The sequence below is a fragment of the Moschus berezovskii genome, chromosome 28 (genome assembly GCF_049115385.1).
Source record: "Moschus berezovskii isolate FMDL1 chromosome 28, NW_MosBer_1.0, whole genome shotgun sequence".
NCBI lineage: Eukaryota > Metazoa > Chordata > Mammalia > Artiodactyla > Moschidae > Moschus > Moschus berezovskii.
Genome location: NC_142487.1, coordinates 8,284,282 through 8,305,474, shown reverse-complemented (window position 1 = coordinate 8,305,474; position 21,193 = coordinate 8,284,282). Strand labels below are relative to the sequence as shown.

General features: G+C 44.6%; 2 long non-coding RNA genes across 8 annotated transcripts in view; one reads left to right on the top strand and one right to left on the bottom strand.

Moving 5' to 3' along the window:
• The window catches only part of LOC148773564 (uncharacterized), a 135,566-nt gene that overhangs the window by 47,428 nt on the left and 66,945 nt on the right, over positions 1–21,193 (top strand). The window contains exon 5 of one of the 7 annotated variants that reach the window (XR_016036683.1): positions 15,745–16,762. The exons of 4 other annotated variants lie outside the window; for them this stretch is intronic. This is a non-coding gene — a long non-coding RNA (uncharacterized LOC148773564). Of the gene's footprint in view, positions 1–1,233; positions 1,472–15,744; positions 16,763–21,193 lie in introns of those variants that run through there. 2 more of the 7 variants (XR_016036678.1, XR_016036682.1) reach the window with 2 other exon arrangements.
• Positions 11,498–20,514, bottom strand: LOC148773565 (uncharacterized). The gene is made up of 3 exons (XR_016036686.1): positions 18,728–20,514; positions 13,045–13,373; positions 11,498–12,686 (listed from the first exon to the last, which is right to left on the bottom strand). It is a non-coding gene; the product is annotated as an uncharacterized LOC148773565 (long non-coding RNA).

The window sequence follows — 21,193 nt, the reverse complement described above, 5'->3', positions numbered from 1 at the left end:
AGTGGCAGCACAAGATTTAATGCTTGTAGAGGTAGATGGCAAACACGGGTGGCAAGTGCCAATTTGCAGTTGACATGCTGTTTACTGGAGGTGGTGGCTCAGTCCTACATTACTGCTTCCCCTACTCCAGGATCCTCATCCCCGGTTCTCACAGGGTTCACAAGTCCAGGGTGTCACGTGTGCTTCTGAGGGACTGGCTGTAAATCTGGAGGTTCCTACTGTCCTCTTCTTAGGTTTGATTAATTTGCTAGCATGGTTCATAGAACTGAGAAACCTTTTATTCACTCAATCACTGGTTTATTATAAAAGGATACATCTGGGGAGCAGCCGGTGAAATAGATGCTTAGGGTGAGGGCTGGGGAGGGCCATGGAGCTTCCCTGCCCTTCCCCAAATGCCCTGTCCCACAGATTCCATGGGGGTTCACCAACCCAGCCATGCTTTGGGGACTTTTGAGGGGTTTCATTACAGAGGCACTGCAATTCAGTCCTTGGCCATTGGAGCTTGAGCTCAGCCTCTGCTCCTCTCCCCTCTCTGGGGTCGGGAGTCAGGACTGGGCAGGACTGGAAGCTCCAAACCTCTGATCAGTGGTTGCTTCTCCTGACACCCAGCCCTCATTCTGTGGTGCTTTGCACAGTCACATCATTAATGTAATGAAGTGAAGTGAAAGTCGCTTAGTCGTGTCCAACTCTTTGCGACCCCATGGGCCATACCAAGGAATTATCCAGGCCAGAATACCGGAGTTGGGAGTGTAAGGCCGGACTCCGGTGGCCATCTTGGCTTCTCCTTCTCCTCTTCCTTTCCCGCCGGCGGGAAAAAGTCCCGCCGGACTGACTATTCTACTCCCTCATTCCTTCCCCGCCTCCGCTGGAAAGTCTCTGAGGTAAGAGCTCTTGACAGAAATCAACCCTCCCTCCTAACCTCCCGAGCGACCAACCCGGTCTCGCCACCTCGACTAACTGACCTACGAGAGACCACCATTCCAAACCTTGCTGTGAAGCTGTATAAGTTGCTCTTCGTCTTTGTTCGCGCGGATTTCCTCGACCTTGCTCTGTTGGGCCCGGAAATCCTGCCCGGGGGGGCGCCTCGCCATTAAAGCCTGTTGCACCGCTTACCTGGTGTCTGAGTTATTTTTACCTAACATTATCGAGCCGTTTTGACCTTACAGGGAGCCTTTCCCTTCTCCAGGGGATCTTCCCAACCCAGGGATTGAATCCAGGTCTCCTGCATTGCAGGTGAATTCTTTACCAGCTGAGCCACAGAAGACCCCTGAAATCCCAAAGGTCTTAGGAGCTCTGGGCCAGGACAGAGATGAAGACTCCGTCTATTTGTTGTTGTTCAGTTGTGTCTGACTGTTTGCAACCCCATGGACTGCAGCATGCCATTCTTCCCTGTCCTTCGGTATGTCCCGGAGTTTGCTCAAACTCATGTCCATTGAATCGATGATGCTATCCAACCATCTCTGTCATCCCCTTCTCCTCTTGCCCTCAATCAGATCAGGATTTTTTCCAGTGAGTTGGCTTTTCACATCAGGTGGCCAAAGTATTGGAGCTTCAGCTTCAGCATCAGTCCTTCCAATGAATATTCAGGGTTGATTTCCTTTTGGATTAACTGGTTTGATCTCCTTGCTGTCCACGGGACTCTCAAGAGTCTTCTCCAGCACCAGAGTTTGAAAGCATCAGTTCTTTGGCGCTCAGTCTTTATGGTCCAACTCTCACATCCGTACATGACTCCTGGAAAAGCCATACCTTTAATTAGATGGACCTTTGTTGGCAAAGTGATTTCTCTGCTTTTTAATACACTGTCTACATTTGTCATAGCTTTTCTTCCAAGAAACAAGTGTCTTTTAATTTCATGGCTGCAGTCACCATCCACAGTGATTTATTTCTCCTGGCAAGTCTATACTTCTTATTACAACTCACATTCACACAATCGTGAATGTGCCAAGGTGACTTGTTCTCACTGTTGTTCAGTGGCTTCTGGGGTGTCTGATGAGAGGGTGTCAGCAGCTCTTCTCTTCACCTTCCCAGTTCAGCACAGGTTAACCCTCCTTCACTCCACGTGGGCGGCACCCTGTCCTTTGTCCCACAGTCTGCTCCTGCCTCTCTCCTTAGTCTGCACGCGTGGCTCTTCAGCTCTTTATGTGGCTTTTGTATCTTGACCCCTGCCTCTGTTTATCTTCCAGCCCTTTAAGGGATGCTGTGCCTCCTCACAGCAGCATGGACGGGCTTCTGGGTCCCTCAGGGTCCCACATAGGCTGAAGCCAAAGGACAGCCCTGGGCCCATTAACTTGGCCCCTGCCCACTACTTCATCGTCACCTTCTAGTGGGATCTTTAGTGGGATTTCTTCCTAATGACACACAGTCATACTGTAGTATACCAGGGGAAGAAAATAGCTGGCCCTCACCCAAGCCTGGATTGGGGGCTCAAATTAATGCCCCCAAATTTACAAATCAGTGCCCACACTGTGCCAGCCTAAGGAGTGGGTTGGGTGAGACCAGAGAGAGAAATGCACAAAGAGAGAGAAGGTGAGCACACACACTGCTGACCTCCTTGTCTTCCTTTACCGGCCTCTACTCCACTCACTCCCCTTTTCAGTTTCTTAAATAAGAATTCTTTCCACCCCAGGGCCTTTGCATAAGCCATCTTCTCTGTCCAGAACCGTCCATCTCTTCTTCTAAGACGTGACTCATTCCCACCCTTTAGAATTCGTCTCCACTGGTCCCTTGTGAGAAAGGCCTTCCCTGGCCGCGTTCACTATGATTTTGCATTTCGCCACTTCCTTTGCTCCATTGTGCATGTCACAGTTTGTAATTACTCTAATTGTCTGTTTCTTTTTGTCACTAGTCCCAGTGAGACTGTAAGCTTCATGAGTGGAGTGTCTGTCAACATTTTGCCAGTGTCTGGCTTCCAATAAATATTTATCTGTTTATCCATCTCTCTGTAAGCATTACTTAATCACTTATACCAAAACCAGAAGTATCTCAGGAGACCAGCCTAGCCTCTCGCTTGCAACCTTTATAGAGGGAATTCTTGAGTAGTAGCTGTGCAATTAGTCTATTTATGCCTTGTGGGACACACAGGGGCCAACACCCCCACAGCTTACAAAAGAACCTTTCATAAATAGGAAGCTGACAGGCAGAAAAAGGAGATTTCCTTGCTGGCTTCCATGTCTAAATAATTTTATCATTGTTCTTTCTTTAGCTTCTGTTTGTTTTATATTTGGAAGTGATTATGAAACTTGATTATAAAATAAATTAAACAAAACATTATTATGAAGTTAAAATGTATATTAATAGTAGTACAAACTACAACAATGATATCCATAACCTTTGTAATTTATCAAAGGACCTCGAGAGCATTGCTAATTTATTTAACTGTTAAGGTAAATAAGCATACTAGAACATAACTTGATAAAAGATACAGCTCATTTTTACCCCATTTAGTTCATTCCATAGCAAATGTATAAATATAACAGAACAACTTGTAAATACACCATATGGGCTGGTATGTTGTTTTTCCTGTTAAGAGAGATAAATGACTTAAGTCTGCATTAAGCAATGAATGATTAATAAAGCCCTCTTTGGGACCTTTGGGATTAAGAGCATTTGGGAACCAATTTCTAATTGGGAATTAGAAATGTTTTATCCTGTCAGAGATGGAAATCCCCGTAGATTATAGAAAAAGTTAATGAAGGGGCTTCCTGGATGGCTCAGTGGTGGAGAGTCCACCTACCAGTGCAGGGGCCATGGGTTCAGTCCCTAGTCCAGGAAGATCCTACTTGCTGTGGACCAGCTAAGCCCCTGCACCGCAGCTTCTGAGCCTGGGGTCTAGAGCCCTGGAGCCTCAACTATACTGAGCCCACACATCCTAAAGCCCATGCTCCTCAACAAGAGAAGCCACCACAGTGAGAAGCCTGCACATGGCAACTAGAGAGTAGCCCCCATTAGACACAACTAGAGAAAAAGCCTGTGCAGTAACGAAGACCCGGCACAGCCAAAAATAAGTAAATACATAAAATTATTTTTTTTTAAGAAGAGTTAATACAGATATAGTCCAGATCTGGAATGATAAATGTGATGGTGGACAGATGCTATTCTGAGGAAAAAAGTGAAGATTGTTAACTTTTCCAGGTAACAACACATTTCCAATTTCATTCTAAGGAGAATTTCATAAGGAATCTTTAGTATTTGTTCTTCCAAAATAACAGCAGGCAAGTAATCAGCAGTTTTAAGAGTCCCTAAGTACTCGTTGACTTAATAGACAATTACAGCATATTGTGTTAAAAAAGAAAGAAAAGTTAGCTATTTTAGAAGTCCCTAATTACAGATTTACGTGATAGACTTATCAGGGAAAAATAATACATTTCAAAATGTACTTACAGTCTTAATGATATCACTGTTTTCAGTGTTCCTTGTTGAAGTGCTTGTCGTGTGAGCTCTATCTGCTGGAGGGGTGAGGGCGGGGTCCACCGCTTTGTTCTGAGGCTCAGTCTCTGGTGCCCCGCGCAGGTGTCCTGTGACCAGGTGGTCTCAGATCCCCATTGCAGACTGGTAGACTGTGTCTAGACAAGGTTCAGCTCTGGGCAAAGTCACTGACACTGCGAACAAGAGCACACTAACTGCTGGGCGTCACGGAACAACCCAGTGGTTTGACAGTGAGTGACGCCAGTTCTTACGGTGGCCCAGTTAAGAATCACATCTGGCCAGATGTGTGGACATCAGCACATGGATGTCCACCTCTAGGGATTTCTCTGAGTTGTCACCTTGTTCAGAAAACTATCATGCCTTCAAGGAAAGGGGACAGGATGCAGTTATTATACTCCTGCCCCTGTGTCCACCGTGGGGGACCTTGGGTGATGGACTGACTGCCCGGGTTTCTAGATTTAAGGGAGGGTTTTTCCATCCCAGGAGATCATGTTTCTTTGGTCACTGAATAAAGGTTTACTTAGTGTCACAGTATACTGAACACTGTACCAGGATTAAGAAAGTCCTGAGGGACAGAACTGTGCTTCAGGGGCCAGAATGACGAAGGAGGAGGCAGGGGTGGTCTGTGACCGGTGCCACTGGGGGCTTTGGCAAAGGTCACTCGGGGTGACACAGGGCTGTGCCAGGCACCGGGATGCAGCGTGAAGAGCCTGAGATTCCTCCTCCTGAGATGCATTCTCCTGGCCACACCACGTCTTCTCACAAATTAGGGCTTGGGGGAGGTGGTGAGGACAAGTCCACGGTGGCTTTAAAGGCAAGCTTGGTGCTCTCAGCATCGTGAAGATGTTCAGTTCACTTGTCTAGAAAGATGAACAAATCCTTGTCCATTGTGTCTTATAAGTAGATATACAGTACAGGGCTCCATGGAATGACAGTAGAATCACGTATTTCTAATGTAAAGAGAAGCTGGAAGGAGATCGTGGGTTTTGTTTTCCATTTCACTCTGTGTTGGAAGCAACCAAGAATTAAGCAGCTGAAAACATAGACTGACCTAAAATTGAATGAATGCTGCAAATGACAATCTTATAGAACTGGAAATTTATAGAATGTTTGGTAACTAGGGCCTTTGGCTTATACATGGCATGTCATCCATGCTTTGATACTGATTTTAAGTCAGAAAGTAAAAATTAGAATTGTTTTCCTTAGCAAGTCAGTCAGTTTCACTTCATGTGAGATCACTGTGAATGGTAAGAGAGGGTGGACTGCCCTTATCCTCCTGGGCTAGCGGCTCTCTGTGCCCTCATACCAGCAGCCGGACCACAGGCCTTTCCTCTAGGCCCAGTTCCCTGGACCGCATGGCTGGGAGCATCTCATGCTAGGGCTGCAAACACACAGTCAGAGATGCTGAGACTGACCAGTGGTCTACTGTCCTCTGCTGCCTGCCACCTCGCCCCAGAGCATTGTTTAGAGTACTCCTAATTTGACTAATTCCTCTAGTCAAAGCTATGGTTTTTCCAGTAGTCATGTATGGATGTGAGATTTGGACTATAAAGAAAGCAGAGCGCTGAAGAATTGATGCTTTTGAACTGTGGTGTTGAAGAAGACTCTTGAGAGTCCCTAGGACTGCAAGGAGATCCAACCAGTCCATCCTAAAGGAAATCAGTCCTGAATATTCATTGGAAGGACTGATGCTGAAGCTGAAGCTCCAATACTTTGGTCACCTGATGCGAAGAACTGACTCATTGGAAAAGACCCTGATGCTGGGAAAGATTGAAGGCAGGAGGAGAAGGGGACGACAGAGGATGAGATGGTTGGATGGCATTACCAAAGCGATGGACATGAGTTTGAGTAAGTTCCAGGAGTTGGTGATGGACAGAGAGGCCTGGCGTGCTGGAGTCCATGGGGTCACAAAGAGTTGGATACGCCTGAGCGACTGAAACGAACTGAACTGAACTGAATTTGACTGACGTCATTCCTTCACAAATATTTTCTCTATGCACCATTATTTCTATCAGCACCAAACAGTGGAAGGCACAGCAGCTGATGGCATGCCCCTTGTCCTCCCGTACCCTGGACACTGTCCTTCAAGATGCTGTGCCTTGGATCGTCCTGCCTGCTCCTTTTTGCTTCTGTACTTGGCTGTTTTCCTGAACATTAAAAGCTTTTATGTCCCGAGGAATCGTAAAGCAGAGTAACAAGAGTGTGGTTTTGCGGGTTTCTGATCTTTAATGTGCAGTGTGTTTTCTAAATGCATGAAGAACATCCTCCATCATTTTCTTTGAAGTCATCATTCTGTTTTCACATCAGTGGACCTGTTTTGTAAAGAAAAGTCATTACAATGGGAGGGAACTCTTTTTTTTAATGTAATGTCTCTGACCAAATATTATGCCATGCCAGGCACCCAGGGGAAATTTAACAGCACAGGGCAGTCACATCTTATTCCAGGGGTAGCTTCAAAATTCAGCAAGTAAAGCAAACAAACAAGCAAACAAGTGTGATGACAGTCACTGTAAAGTGTCTCAATCTCCTTTAAGCCCAGCACAGCGAGTTTTCCTTCCATCAGCAAACCAGGCAGTTGGCAGGTATAGGGAGAGATGTGTGATTGGTGTGAGTGGGGGGGCCCAGTTGTGTGAAAACCATACCACATCTTAAACTCCAGGGCCATCGGAACGGGGCGTCTGCTCCCGTTGTGGGGAGCACAGGTTGGGAGGGGAGCTGAGGAGAGGAGTGGGGGTCTCTGACTCCCAGAATCTGTGCATTTCAAGTGTTTGATGACTTTGTCAGACTTGCCTACCCTTGCTGCCCAGGAGTAGCTAGGGATCATTGATTAGGAAAGCTTGTGTGTATAAGCATATGAAAGTTGAGAGTCCAGCAGTTACTCACTGGGCAGTGTAGCAGACTAAAAAGAGCATGGATCTGCATGTTAGGGGTCTTGAATGCTTCTCCTAACTGCCAAAAGGTGATTTATGACCTGGCACAAATTATTTACACTTCCAGCCCTTTATTTCCTGACTTTCAAAAATAATCGGATAGCCTCGGTCAGTGGTTCCCAACCTGGTTGGGGAAACACTTAAGAAATATCATTCAGAAGCTTGCCTCTGGGGTTCTGACTTTGTGGGGCCTGGAAATATATGTTTTTGAAATCTTTGAGTCTGTCTGTCTGTCCTCGGGGGCACTCCCAGGCTCTCTGCCCCTGTCGTGTCCATGGTCTCCGTCCTGGTGTTCAGACGGGAGGGTCCTGCTCCGGGGGCAGCCACACAACCAGAGTCATGTCTGACTCCAGTGATCGGAGCCCATGAAGGAGCCTTCTCAGAATGGGGCACCTCCATGTCTGTTATTTGTTCTTTCCATCAGTCAGCACATGCGGGTGCCCATCTGATGATGTTCCCTCCATGGGGCTCCCCTCTTGCCTCCCACTGGGACAGCTCTACACACCCAGGAGGAGTGTAGCCTGTCTTAGGTCTGAAATCTAGGCCTATTCAGAGCCCCCGGGAGTGGTCTGGGGTGTGGGTCTTGGGGTGGGAGGGTGTGCCCACCCTCTGCCCCTTCCCTTCCATTTGAGTGTCTGTCACAGACACAACAGAGGAAGTTTCCTCCCCCTTAGACACGTGGCAGCTCTGCCAACACTGTTCTCAAGTTGTTCAACGTGGGAGCGTCAAGTTAGGTTTAGAGTAGAAACCTTGAGGAGAAATGTAATTACCCATTAAATATTTAAAAACATTTCTTAAGCGACTCCCAGCATTTTCCACTGAGAATATCCAAAAGCTCATTGTTGAGAATGCTCTTATTAAGTGTAGCCACGTGAGGTCAAGGCTGATGTGAGAGCGACCGTGGGTGCTGTGGTCACTGCTCGAGGTGTGTCTGCAGGTTATTGGGACGGTGTTCCAGCTACCCCACTTTGGAGTCTTGAGTTACAGAGAGCATCTCATTCTTCTAAATAATGTTTATATTTATGCACATTTGGTTATGAGAACAGATGACATTTCTGTCAGCAACAAACGTTTGATCTTTTTAGTCGGCAGATTATGTGTGACACTTTTAAAGAAAATGGAACTTATTGACTAATTTTCTCTGTTAGTAAAAGGGGGCAAAAGCAGTTCAAGGATTGGAGAAGCTCAGAAACAAGTCATGAGCAACTGTGATACACTTTCAGTTCTAAGCCTGCCCCTTACCTCCCCTCATATGGACAAGGAGAGTCCTGGGAGTAAGGATAGCATAACCAACAGTCTTGTGGCTTCTATTTGCAGCGTTTTGTTGTATGAGGCAGAGTGAAAGGATGGAGACAGAAATAGAAGCAGAAATAAAACAGAGAACAAGAGAGAGAAGGAATGAGAATCGGAAAAGGAGACGAGGGAGTGGATCTGCAGCACTTACACTTAGAGTCGTTGGGAATAATCCATTTACACAAACCAAGCACCACCTCTGTCATTTAAAAAATAGCTGTTTTCATATGAAAGATCAGCTAAATTAGGAGGTTCACAAAGTAAGAAATAATTTTAGTTTTTTTTATATTATCTTTGGGAGAGAATTTGTACAAGAGTTAAAATTTAGAAGACAAGTGCATCTGCTTTGATTTCTTTCTTAAGAATAATGAAGAAATGAGACAGTCTAGTGAAGTAGTATTTGTATTGGAGGCTTTTTGATGTCACATTATCCTTCAGTTCCTCATTGTACACTTAACCAGTTAGAAGGAGATTTAATTCAATTTACTTTATGTGTAAGTCAATTTCTCTGTGAGCCAATATCTCTAAAGGCTTTTCTACTCCTAAAATTCTATGTGATCTCTGTGGATCACAGAGGTTTCCCTTCTGTTGGTCAAGGGCTTTGCTTTCCTGTTTTTTTTTTTTTTGAAAGGTTAAAATGGGTTACAAGGGCATTGGGGCATTTGAGAAAGAGTGTTTTTGTGTGTCTTGTGTGTTTAGTTGTGGTATAAAGTGATGGTACAGATCCTTTACTCAGAGTGTTTGATGGAGAGGTATCTAGGATCAAACCTGTATTTCTCTCTTCTATCCTTGATATCATCCTAGCCATACATCTCATCTCACCATTCAGCCTTCCTCACGGGCCCGTCTCCTCCTCTCTGTGGCTCAGGCCCATGCACAGTCTAAGGCTCTGTATCTGGTCCCTTTGGCCAAACCACCTGTTTCCCGGAAGAGCACTGGACCCCCTGGGGCTGTGCCCACACATAGATGGGAGACCTTCACTGCCCTGGTTCCTGGTATAGTAACTACACTGTGCTGTCCTGTCCCTTATTTAAAATTACATGTGTGATCAAGTGCATTTTATTATATTCTGCTAAGAAAATCCTTGCCAGCTGCTCCACTGTCTCCTTTTAAATACAGAACAAAGCCCCATGTGACATGTTTCACTTTTCACCTTGGCTGCTTGGAAGCTCTGTTGGGTCTGCCCTGTCCGTGCTGCTATCCCTTCTCAGTCCAGGACATCTGTGAGGACGAACCATGTGATTACTGTTGTGTCCACCCATCCTGCCCAATTCCATCTCATTCCGCATGTTTGCCTGCCTTAGGCGCTTGGTTAATTCACCTTCTTCCACTCACACTGCCATCGTCATGCTTGAAAGGTTTTTCTAGATCAACTAATATTCACATTTTTTAGAATCCTTTTTAAAACCTATTGCATTCTCATTTCTCAAAATTATTGTTCTGTTTCTTTTATGTGTCATGAAATCTGATGGCCTGAAACCCAACACAGAAAACTGTGGTGTTTGGTTATACCATTTTTGTCTTCTTTTTGAGAAACTCATTATTATAGTACAATGGGTATTTATTGTCCCTAATTTCATTAGAAGGTGGAGAATAGGTAGGAATAACCTATAATTTCAGTTTGAGAGATATCCTTATTACTTGCATCCTCCAACACTTGGAGTAATTGTTTCACTAAATCTTCTTAGCAAACTCTAGTATAAATTTCCCGGAGGGTAGGATGGAAAAAAACAGGATACTAACCTGAAAGTGTTAGTTGCTCAGTCGTGTCCGACTCTTTACAACCACATGGACTGTAGGCCATCAGGCTCCTCTGTCCATGGAATTCTCCAGGAAAGAATGCTGGAGTGGGTAGTCTTTCCCTCCTCCAAGGGATCTTCCCAACCCAGGGGTCAAACCCAGGTCTCCTACATTGCAGGCAGATTCTTTACTCTCTGAGCCACCAGGGAAGCCCTAAAGTTTCCAATCCAAAATAAAGATAGCTAAAGCTTAATCATTTGAAGTGAGAATATGTGTATATGTTAACAATTTGCTTTATTTTTACATTTTTAGTCCTAGATTTAATACTGCTGTACTCCTTGTCCAGCTTTTAATTTCAGCTGATTGAGCTCACTGTCTGTTTGACTGAGAAAATAAAAGTTCTGGGTGGAGACATTGGTTCTCCCATCCCCACAAGTTGCTCCCTTTGCTGGAGTCTGGCTGTGCTTGGACCTCTCTGGCCGTGACTCAGGACAGTCCCCAGAATCACACCCTCTCCTTCTGCATCATCAAGTTTCCTCTACGGAAACAGAAACAGGAGAATACCTCCTTGACCACAACCCACTTTTCTGTCACCTTTTATACCGAAAGTCCTCAAAAAGTAGATCCTCCAAAGGAAAAAAAAAAAGGATTGAGCAGCAAAGTTCTTAGCTGTATTTCAACACTCCTTACCCATTGCTGCCCAGGATTCAGTTCAACCTGAGTCACTCAGCAAGTGTTTAAGTGAAAGGACATTAGCACTTGGTGGTAACATCTGCTAGAGGACAGACGAGTAGTGGCTGTCTAGTCACTCAGTCGTGTCCGACTCTTTGTGACCCCATGGACTGTAGCCTGACAGGCTCCTCTGTCCATGGGATTTCCCAGGCGAGAATACTGGATTGGACTGCCATTTCCTTCTCCAGCACATCTTCCCGACACAGGGATCAAACCCACGTCTCTCGCATTGCCAGTGGATTCTTTACCACTGAGCCACCAGGGAAGCCCAGAAAAGTCAGACAGTCAAATGCCAGCAGACAGTACTTTCTCTTCCTCACCCGACTTTGCATCTTGCAGCACCTGGGTCCAGGTTCTATCTGCCTTTCTTCTCTGCCCTCTTCAACACATGGGCTTCTCTCCTCATATTCTCACCTCGTGAGCCCTTAAATTTACCTTCTGTGAAGATCAAGGAACGGGGAGATGGGCAAAGCAGCACCAGCGTCATCTAAAAATAGGCAAAATAGCATTTATGAGCATTGCACATTGCCCTCCCCGTGGGTTGTACTGTCTGGGGCAAAGTCGAACGGCCACATCTGGGTGTGAGCAGGGCTGGAGGAGATGACTGTGTTAGCTGACACATTGCTGCCGGGACCAGAGTCAGGGCTCATGAGCCGGAAGGGATCTGATCGCAGACGTTGGCACCTGCAGTGTCTGTCCTGGCGGCTTATGCAAGTGAGGAACCTCATGAGGATGGGCATCTATGACCACACTCTGCTGTGGTCTCATGTTAGAACAAACCTTATTTACTGCTCAGATAATCTTCAGTTCACAGGAATATTTCCCGTTTCTTTTTTGTCCTCATGGAAACAATTCTACATTTATTCTTGGCTGAATAAAATTTTCAAGGAAGATTTGAAATAAATGAGTTATTCATGCTGCTAGTTAGCAGACCAACAGTTTATTTTAGACAATCTAAGCTCTGAAATGAGAATAAAATGTGATTATTTCACAGCATTATGGTCAGGATGTACCAAAATAAGACTCAGAGGTGTTCACTGTTGTTTTCTTTATTATTTATTCATTCACAAGACACACTTTAATTCAGCAACTCTTGTGGTGGTCACTACTGCAGCAGGTCAGGGTGCAGCATAAACAAGCTGGAGGAGGCAGGTCTCTGCAGAAGGGATTTTGAGCTGTGAACATTTTCTCTTAAGACCTAATTCTCCAAATATCCAAGTTACAAGTAAGATGTTCTTGGCAAATATACAATTACTTTCTGGGGAAAAGCATTAATTTTGTTGTAGGTTCCCTTTATCCTAGAGGCAATAACATGGACTAATTCATAGGTTTCTCGTCCCCAACAGAGGGTTCTCTAATTCACCCTTGAGTCAGCCCATTAAACTTCATCAGACAAAATTTGCCAAGAAAAGTTAGATTCTGTGCATTTTTATTGCATGCTCTCCTTGACTTCTTCTTTGTAACATCCTTGCTGTGGTTCTTAATGAAGTAACTCTTCTCTGAGAGCCAAGGTCATGCCTCTCCTTACAGATTCTACAGGAGAGGGTCACCACACCCTTCAGGGCTCTGGAGAGAAATATGCAGTGATAAATATTTAAAGTAGCACTTCACACCTTGATAGAAACAAGGGCATTAAAATAGCCCTGACAAAAATACTCCTGTAGCCTTCATTGGAAGTTGCTGGAACTCTGTCCCCACAGAGCTCCATCTGGAACTCTGTCCCCACAGAGCTTCCTCTGGTGGGGAAACTGGCATGTGGCCTGTTTAAGGTTCCAGCCCTTTGTGCCAGTGGCCTAGAAAGTGAGTCGTGAGGCACGATTTGGAGAAAAGTCTCTTTATATTCTGTGCTGCTTTCTTTTCTCATAGATTCTTTTTTGTTTTCACATAGGCATACTTCTTTTAAAAAATCTTTTTATTTATTTACCTGGCTGTGGTATACAGGATCCTGTTGTCATTGTGTGTGTGTTGTATCCAACTTTTTGTGACCCCCATTGACTGTGGCCCGCCAGTCTCCTCTGTCCGTGGGATTTTCCAGGCAAGAATACTGGAATGGGTTGCCATGCTCTCCTCAAGGTGATCTTCCTGACCCAGGGATCGAATCCACGACTCCTGCATTGTAGGCAGATTCTTTACCGTCTGAACCACTAGGAAGCCCATTGTCATTAACTGGGCAAAAAGAATTTTTATATCATTCATAATCTCTGGGTTTTGTTTTCATGTCAGTTCTGTTATTGTTGTCTCAATTTTACATACCTGCAAAAGATGAAAAATATTGTTTTTTAGGATGCATCTTTGGTGGGGTCTGTTGAGGGTCTTAGAAACACACAACCCCCCACACACACCTTTACATACGCTAGAAGTTTGCCACAACACACCCAAGGTTATCATGAGACATTTTGCTGCTTGTATGTCAAAGCAAGAGGTGAGACTGTTTAAATGTTATTGCCATTTCCCAGAACCCTAGACATGCTACTGTAATCCTGTCTAGCTTGAGTTTCCTGAACAATTTAAATTAAACATTCTAAAATGAAAGTATTTATTTAACTTGTCTCAGCTATGTGTACCTTTACCGAAGTCATCATTCAAGATGCTTTTTTTATAGGCTCTAGTCTAGAAGACTCTTAAGCAAATATTTTTACATTTAAAAAAAGAGAGGAAAAAACAAGAAGCACTCCCTCCAGTTTCATATGCATGCATGCATGCTTAGTCATTTCAGTCGTATCCAATTTTTTGCAACATCATGGACTGTAGCCCACCAGACTCCTCTGTCCATGGGATTCCCCAGGCAAGAATCCTGGAGTGGGTTGTCATTTCCTCCTCCAGGGGATCTTCCTGACCCAGGGGTCTAACCCACATCTCCTGCATTGGCAGGCAGGTTCTTTACCCACTGAGTCACCTGGGAAGCCCCAGGTTAATTTAAAACAACTCAAATGACTTGTGCTCCCAAAGCCTTTGGGAAGGCTTGGGAGCCTAGACCTGCATTAAGTAAAGTGGCTGTTTCAGCTGCTTTCCCAGGAAACACTCCCAGGCAGTGAGTGCCTGCAAGGAATGGATGTTGTTTTTATCATTTCATGTCAGAATTCCTCCTTCTGATGTTGAAAGTTTGGTGTTTTGAAAGGAAATAAACAATATTCTTAAAATAAGTTGTCAGCATCTTGTTTTGTACAGCTGATGAGAAGGGTGACATAAGGGTGTAGCTGAAGACACTTGAAGATAACTTGTCATTTTCAGAGATCAGACAGAGCCCTTGGTGTCCTTTTCAGACGAATTTCAGATAGGCTTATTTTTGTTTTCAGGCAAATCGTCAAGGGGTTAAAAAAAATGTTCAACGATGTTTAGAGTTCATGGAGAAGCTGCCTAAACCATTATTTGAAAGAAATTGCATCAGTTCTTATCTGCATGAAAACAGGACTTTTGGCACAAAATTATCACACCATTTACATTTTATTTGAATGAATTTACATAGTGAATAAAAAGAAGTAGGTGTATTTGTTAACACAGAAATATTTAAAGATGACAACATTGGGACTACAGGATGTAAACCTCCTTTTAAGCCAGGGTCCAGGATTAGACACGTTGTTTTTTCTAAATGAGCAGAACACAGACTCAGGACGACTTGATCTGCCTTTGTGCCGTGAAACAGACAAAGGTGAGGGCCTTAGGAGGTACTGATTATTCTTTACACAGAGAGCCAGGCACTGTAGAGTGGAAGCCCCCCACCCCGGTGCTCCAGGTAGGTTGCTGGACCTGAACTGCCAGCGTCACACAGTCAAGAGTCAAAAGCTGACTCCAGGGTGGGGGCTCAGATAAACCTAAGGTGTTTGGGTGCTCATTGTGGAAACTTCCAGCACCACTCAGCCTCTGTTTGTGGTCTGGAACAGTTTTGCCAACTCAAGAATTGTTGTTCAGTCGCTAAGTGGTGTCTGACTCTTTGCAGCCCCATGGACCACAGGCTCCCCTGCCCTTCACTATCTCTCAGAGTTTGCTCAGATTCATGTCCATTGAGTCAGTGATGCTGTCTAACCATCTCATCCTCTGTCGCCCGCTTCTCCTCCTGCCCTCAGTCTTTCCCAACATCGGGGTCTTTTCCAGTGAATCGGCTCTTCACATCAGGTGATGGTGGAAGTCATTTCAGATCCGTTCTCTTCTCTTTGCATCTGTCCCCCTGTGTGTGGTCACACCTCGCTCACCGGTTCTATCTGGAGACTCACACCTCTTATTTCCAGGAGACCCTGCGCAGTTTTCTTCAGTCGCCGTCTTTTCTCTTTGCTCCGCTTGTTTTCCTGTCGTGATGCTCAATCTTCTCTCCTAGCTTAAGCACTTTGTCTCTTGTTCTCTTGCTTGGAGTAGTTCTCGACTTTGTCTTCCATCCCTTTGATTTTTTTTTTTTTTACCATACTACGATTTTTTTTCCTCCAGTTTCCGAGAACATGTCCTTATTCTCTGATTTGTTTCTCTGTTGCATCCTGTTGTTATTTGAAGGGTGCATGTCTTAACTCTCAGACAGTATCTGAGGCTGTGGTTTTCCTGCTCCCTTGCATGTTGATTTGTCTTCCAATTAGATTGGCTGGTTTCTCTCTCCCATGTGAGAGACATTTCTCAAATGGTGATCATCTTTCTCCAGGTTCTTTCTTGAGGACGAGGCACCTGCAGTCCTTGCCTGCGTGCTCGGAGCCTGCCAGCTGGTGGGGCTCAGGGGCAGTGGTCAGGAGGGACCTAGCCGACGCCAAGGAGTCCACATCACCACCAGGGGTCTCTTCTTCAGTAAGTTCCCTCCAGCAGAAATGTGTCCTCGTGGGTATTTGTCACATCATCTCTCTGCAGACTCCTGGCTCCCAGCTTCCCCCAGCCTCGAAACTGTGTGGACCTCTCTGATCCTCTGTCATTTTTGTTTTCGTGCTTTGTCTTTATGCATTTATAGCCTTTATTCATTCATTAATTATTTTAGTATCGAAAGAAAGGACTGATTATCCAGAACAAATGATAAATTCAATTTTCCCATCTGCCATTTTTCCCTAACTTATTTTTAAATCTTTACTTATCCCCAAATAATAATTCTGCTAATCAGCATATGACTTAATTTCTAACTCTCTTGAGTTGTTCTGCCTCCTTATACCTGTACCTTCCTCTTAATATACATACAAAATATAAGATTTTCTACAATGAATCTTTGTTTGGTTTGGCTCTGTAAATTTTATGATAATGGCTGATTAAAGTACTGTGTTCAAAAGGATCCTCAAACGCATGGTCTTAATTTTATATGCACAGAACTTCTGAATTTATTGTTGCCTTCAGTTAAAACTTTCATCGTGACAAGAGAGTACCTTAATGAAATGCATTCACATTTATCTGATTCTTTTGTCACTTGGCCTGTCATTTGCTTTGACTTCATGTTACCACATAGTGAAACTGAGCTGGGTAAAAATTTAAAAATAAACTTGCAGATGTATTTTTACTTTAGTAAGTAAAAGGAAAAAGAGTATTTGACTTTAGATAGCACTTTTAATTCTCAAAATGACATGATTAATGACCCAATTTAGTAAAAGCATTGATAATGTAAGAAAGATCAGCCCTGGGTCTTAAAATCACTTCTATTCATTATTATAAAATTCTCAAAGGTTAATATATATGTCTGATTTTACTGAACTGGGAAATAATTATATGAGAATTCTATGGTTTTTTTTTTCTATCTTTAAGGAAGAAGACTACATATGAAATACTTAGTTTTATAGTAATTAGAGTGTTGATTTTCCAAAGATGCTATATTATTTGACATCTTAAGGATTTTATGAAGTACAAAATTCCAAACTACATGAATTAAAAATATTGTAGAAACCATATCTTTACTGTTTTATTTTTAAGGATTTTATTAAGTGCAAAAACATACAGGCACACACACACTCACTCACAGACACCACTGCAGTTGTTATTCATAATTTGTTACAGAAAATAAGAATATAAGCTATCTGAATGCTTCTCTCCACCTTGGTACATAGAGCTGTTAAAGCTCCCCTTGTAGAGCATGAACCATCAGTAAGAAGCTTATAAATCAGAAATCTGAAATAAAGCCTTTAGTTATGAAAATACTAAGCCAGGTATGGTGGGTTTTAATTATCCCTTTGTCTCAATTATTCCCATTTTGATGAAATAATAAATATAGCATCATATTCCAGTCCCTGTTAATACAGATCTGTGCCCACACATGTCAGATGTAATATTCATTTGCCTGCCTTTATGTGGGGCCAGATGGAGAGGTATATTGGCTATTTATAAGAACTAGCTAGCTGTTATTACTGAATTTTCCAAATTACTTCAACAATAATAGTGGGTGTGTGGAGGGTGGTTTAGGATTGCATTAGAAATGCCAGAACAGAAATCCAAAGTAAATAGCATGGTACCATGTATCTACAAATGATGGGACCGGTGACTCAGTTAGATGCATGGTGTTGACCTCAGTTATAATAATAGACTCTCCAAAAGGGGTGTGAAGGAGAACAAATAGCTCTGCAGGTAATAAATGGACTTGGATCTTGGGGGCCTTTTATAGAACGCTGTGAGCATCAATTATGTAGTAAACGCCAAAATTAATTTCAGAGGATACAGCAATCCCAGTCCTGGTTAAATGCCCAACAGAAACTTGGGTATAAATTCGCTGACAGTCACATGCCAGAATGTGTGTAGCAGCACATGGATAGCAGCTTAAGCCTGAATCTTCCCAAACGCCCATCAGTTGCCAGCGATGCTCTGCACCTTGTTTACACAGTGGGAGCCATGCGGAAAGGAGAAGGAGCAGACTAACCACGCAGCAACATCGATGTGACTCATGGACCAGTGGGAACCGAGACTTCTGAGCCAAACACAAAGGGCAAACCCTGAAAAGTTCCTTTAATCAAAGGGGCAAAAGCAGGCAGAATGGACCACTCCAGAAAGCTCCACACTGTGCCACCCCTGGGTGACGCTCTGTTCCTTCCCCTGATGCTCCTGGCCGGCGTGTGTTCAGTCTGTGAAAACAGCGAATCACCTGGGTGTTCTATGTATAAAGTCTACCATGAATAGAAAAAACTTCAGAAACAATTGCTTCAAAAGTATCAGAGGTAGCCCTCCTGGCTGACATCTCTCCCATGTTCCTACAAGCCTGACCCTCTGTGTTTGGTGGACCTCGCAAGAGTGTGACATGAAACCAATCTAGAAAACTCTCCATGGAAATCTGATCTTTCCAGGAGCATCAGCTGCAGCCCAGCCCCCAGGCTCGGGGACCAACTCCAGGATCAGTTGGCCAGTCCCCCAGGCACCCCTCACTGACCTCCAGGTGCATCTCGTTGGTTTCTCAGTTCTCACTGGAGTTTCAGAGTTCACAGGACTCATCTTAGGTTTTAATCTGCTTGGCATGGCTCTCTCACAGAGTAAAACTGAACAAACAATATGTGGCAATTTCCCTGAGTTAGGAATTAGGAGACTTGCTTTTCTGACCTGTATGCTGCATTCACTTCCCAGCCATTGGCTTATTCTTGAATCTTTTCACTTACCTTTGGTTCGAGGGGAGAAACAACTTCTCCTGTGAGACACCAGGTCTGGCAGAGAGACATATTGGGAGAGTGAACACTCACCTTCAGTTCCTTCCAGTAGGATTTATATTTCATGAAAATCCACAGTTTTATCCTGGAATTAAGCCTCACGAGCATCTACCTCTCACACACGTGAAAGAGGCATGGAGTCTGCTGTCAGACGGAAGTTGGCCTGGCTTCCGGGCTTTTCACACCACAGGGGATGCTGGGATCTTAGGAAGAATGAAACAGCAGGGCCACTCTCCTGAGTCTCTCTCAAAGTGACCCACGCGCACTGACACTCCCTCTCTCATCCCCACCACCCGGGCCTTTGTCTGAGGACTCTCTGCTGGTGATTCACCAACACTAAAGCATCTTTTGAAAGAGAACAAAGGGGCAGGCTTTGTGAAGTGGCAGCATGTCACATCCAAGCATAGGAGCATCTGCTGCCCTTGGCTGGCCCCCTCCTGCTCCCACACCCTCCACAGACCTGGCCCTCGAGGAAAGGAGATGAATGTATGGTGTTAACTAAGCAGCGTGAGAAAGTATGTATGGGGAGCCATGTATGGGTGGTCCTGTGAGGGTCTCCAGCTGATCTAAGAGTTTCAAGAAAAGTTTTCCCAAAAGATACTTTCCTGGGTCCTGAAGGATGAGTAAGCGTCAACCAAGCAAACATGGGAAAAAGGGCTATTCTAGCTGAGACACAGAACATGCATGTAGGTGTGCTCCTGTGTGGGTGTGTGATTGCATGTAATTTTAATCTTGCATACCTCGAGCCTGGACTTGGGTGGTGATGATGGGGGATGAAGGGGACACATGAGGCCGAAGAGTGGCTGGAGCCAATCCTGTGGTCCTAAACCTTCCAGCCTGTCCTGGCTGTGGGCCTTCTCAGCCTCTCAGGTAAGAGGTTGTAAGTTTGGATATTTCATCTTGCCTTCATGTCTGAGCAGGTTCAGCCAGGCTGGTGTCTCTCCCCCAGTTCCCAGGCTGGAGGCTGACTGTGTCTGTCACTAGCACATCTGATGGAGTGTGAGAAAGGACTGGCTCCTCCTTCTCCTGTTATGAGAACAGAATATTAGACCTTCTCTCTGTGAGTTCATCCTTCAGCTGGTTTGGGATGTGGCATCAAGAACACATCATTTCTAACAGTTGTCACTGTGGTTTTGTTGCTGATAATCCACCGAGAAATTTTTGAATGACGTGTCAACATTGGGTTTCTGTTGTGTGCCAAGATTTTTGACATATGACGCTGAGTTTAATTATCACAACACACATTTTACAAGAGACCTGATCTCCATCTCAGAGCTGAGGAAGCCACGGTTGATTTTGGAGGGTTGGCCATCTCCCTGGTTATGGGTGAGGCTGTTGTATGGACTTTCTGTGCTCCTCCCTCCCTGCTTCTCCACCATGAGGACTCCACTGCCCTGGCCTGAGCACCTCCCAGAAGCCCCGCCTCCTGCACCATCACATTGGATGTCAGGATTTCAACATATAAACTGGGATGGAGGGTGATGCAAACATTCAGACCACAGCATGGACTAATTGTTTATTCCAGAAACGTTGTTGAAATACTGCTGTGCCCGGGTAATATGGTGAGAGCTGAAAGAAGTGATAAAGGATATCTAAGACTCTCAATGACCTTGTTGTCTAATAAGGTTGAAAATATAGGAAACATATGAATGCAGGTGATTTAATGCAAAGCAGAGAATGATAAGCATCTCAAAAGAAGCATAGATGAGTGCTTAGGCTTTCAGGGGAGGGAGAGATTAATTTGTGGTGCAGTTGACGCAGAAAGCTTTGCAGAGGAAGTGATGTTCATGCTGTAAAGTGAGAGAAGTCAGCCAAGTAAACCCGTGGGGGAGGAGAGGAGGTAGGAGGAGAGGCGGGGTGAGGGGGAGACGGTTTCTTGGGCCCTCGACAAGGACCTCAGCGAGGCCAGATCCAAACATAAGCATCGCCTCTCTCCCTGCTTTATCGTTATTGGAAATGGGTATTTATCTTGTGTGTATGTGTGGTGTGTGCACCGTTCACTGCACCTCCAGTGCCTGGAACAGTTCTTGGCATCTGCTAGGCCCTCAGTTAGTATTTGGGGGAGGAAGAAGGAGAGAAGAAAGGGGGAAGGGATCTGAACTTGAATTTGGTCCTCATCTCCAAGTAGGCAGACGGTGGCTCTTACAGAGTTGATGAAAATGTGAGCCAGATGGTGCCTGCTATACTTGGCTTAAGTGTACACTGGAGCGATTTAAAAACACCTTACTTCCTATTTACTATTATCTGGATGTTAAATATCCAGTTTTGGGAAACAGTAATTATAATGTCGATCTTAAGTCGTCTCTGAGATGCCTGTGATGGGTAGGACAGGAAAAGAAAACTGCCCAGGAGTGGCACACAGGAATGCAGTGGTTTTGTGCTCTTAAAACAGGTGAATCAGTGGGTATCTTTAAGTTCTTTTGCATTCCTCTTGTTTGTGTTTACCAAATAAGGACACACAGTCACCCGAGGACTCGGAGGAGCCTGTGAGAGTCACTG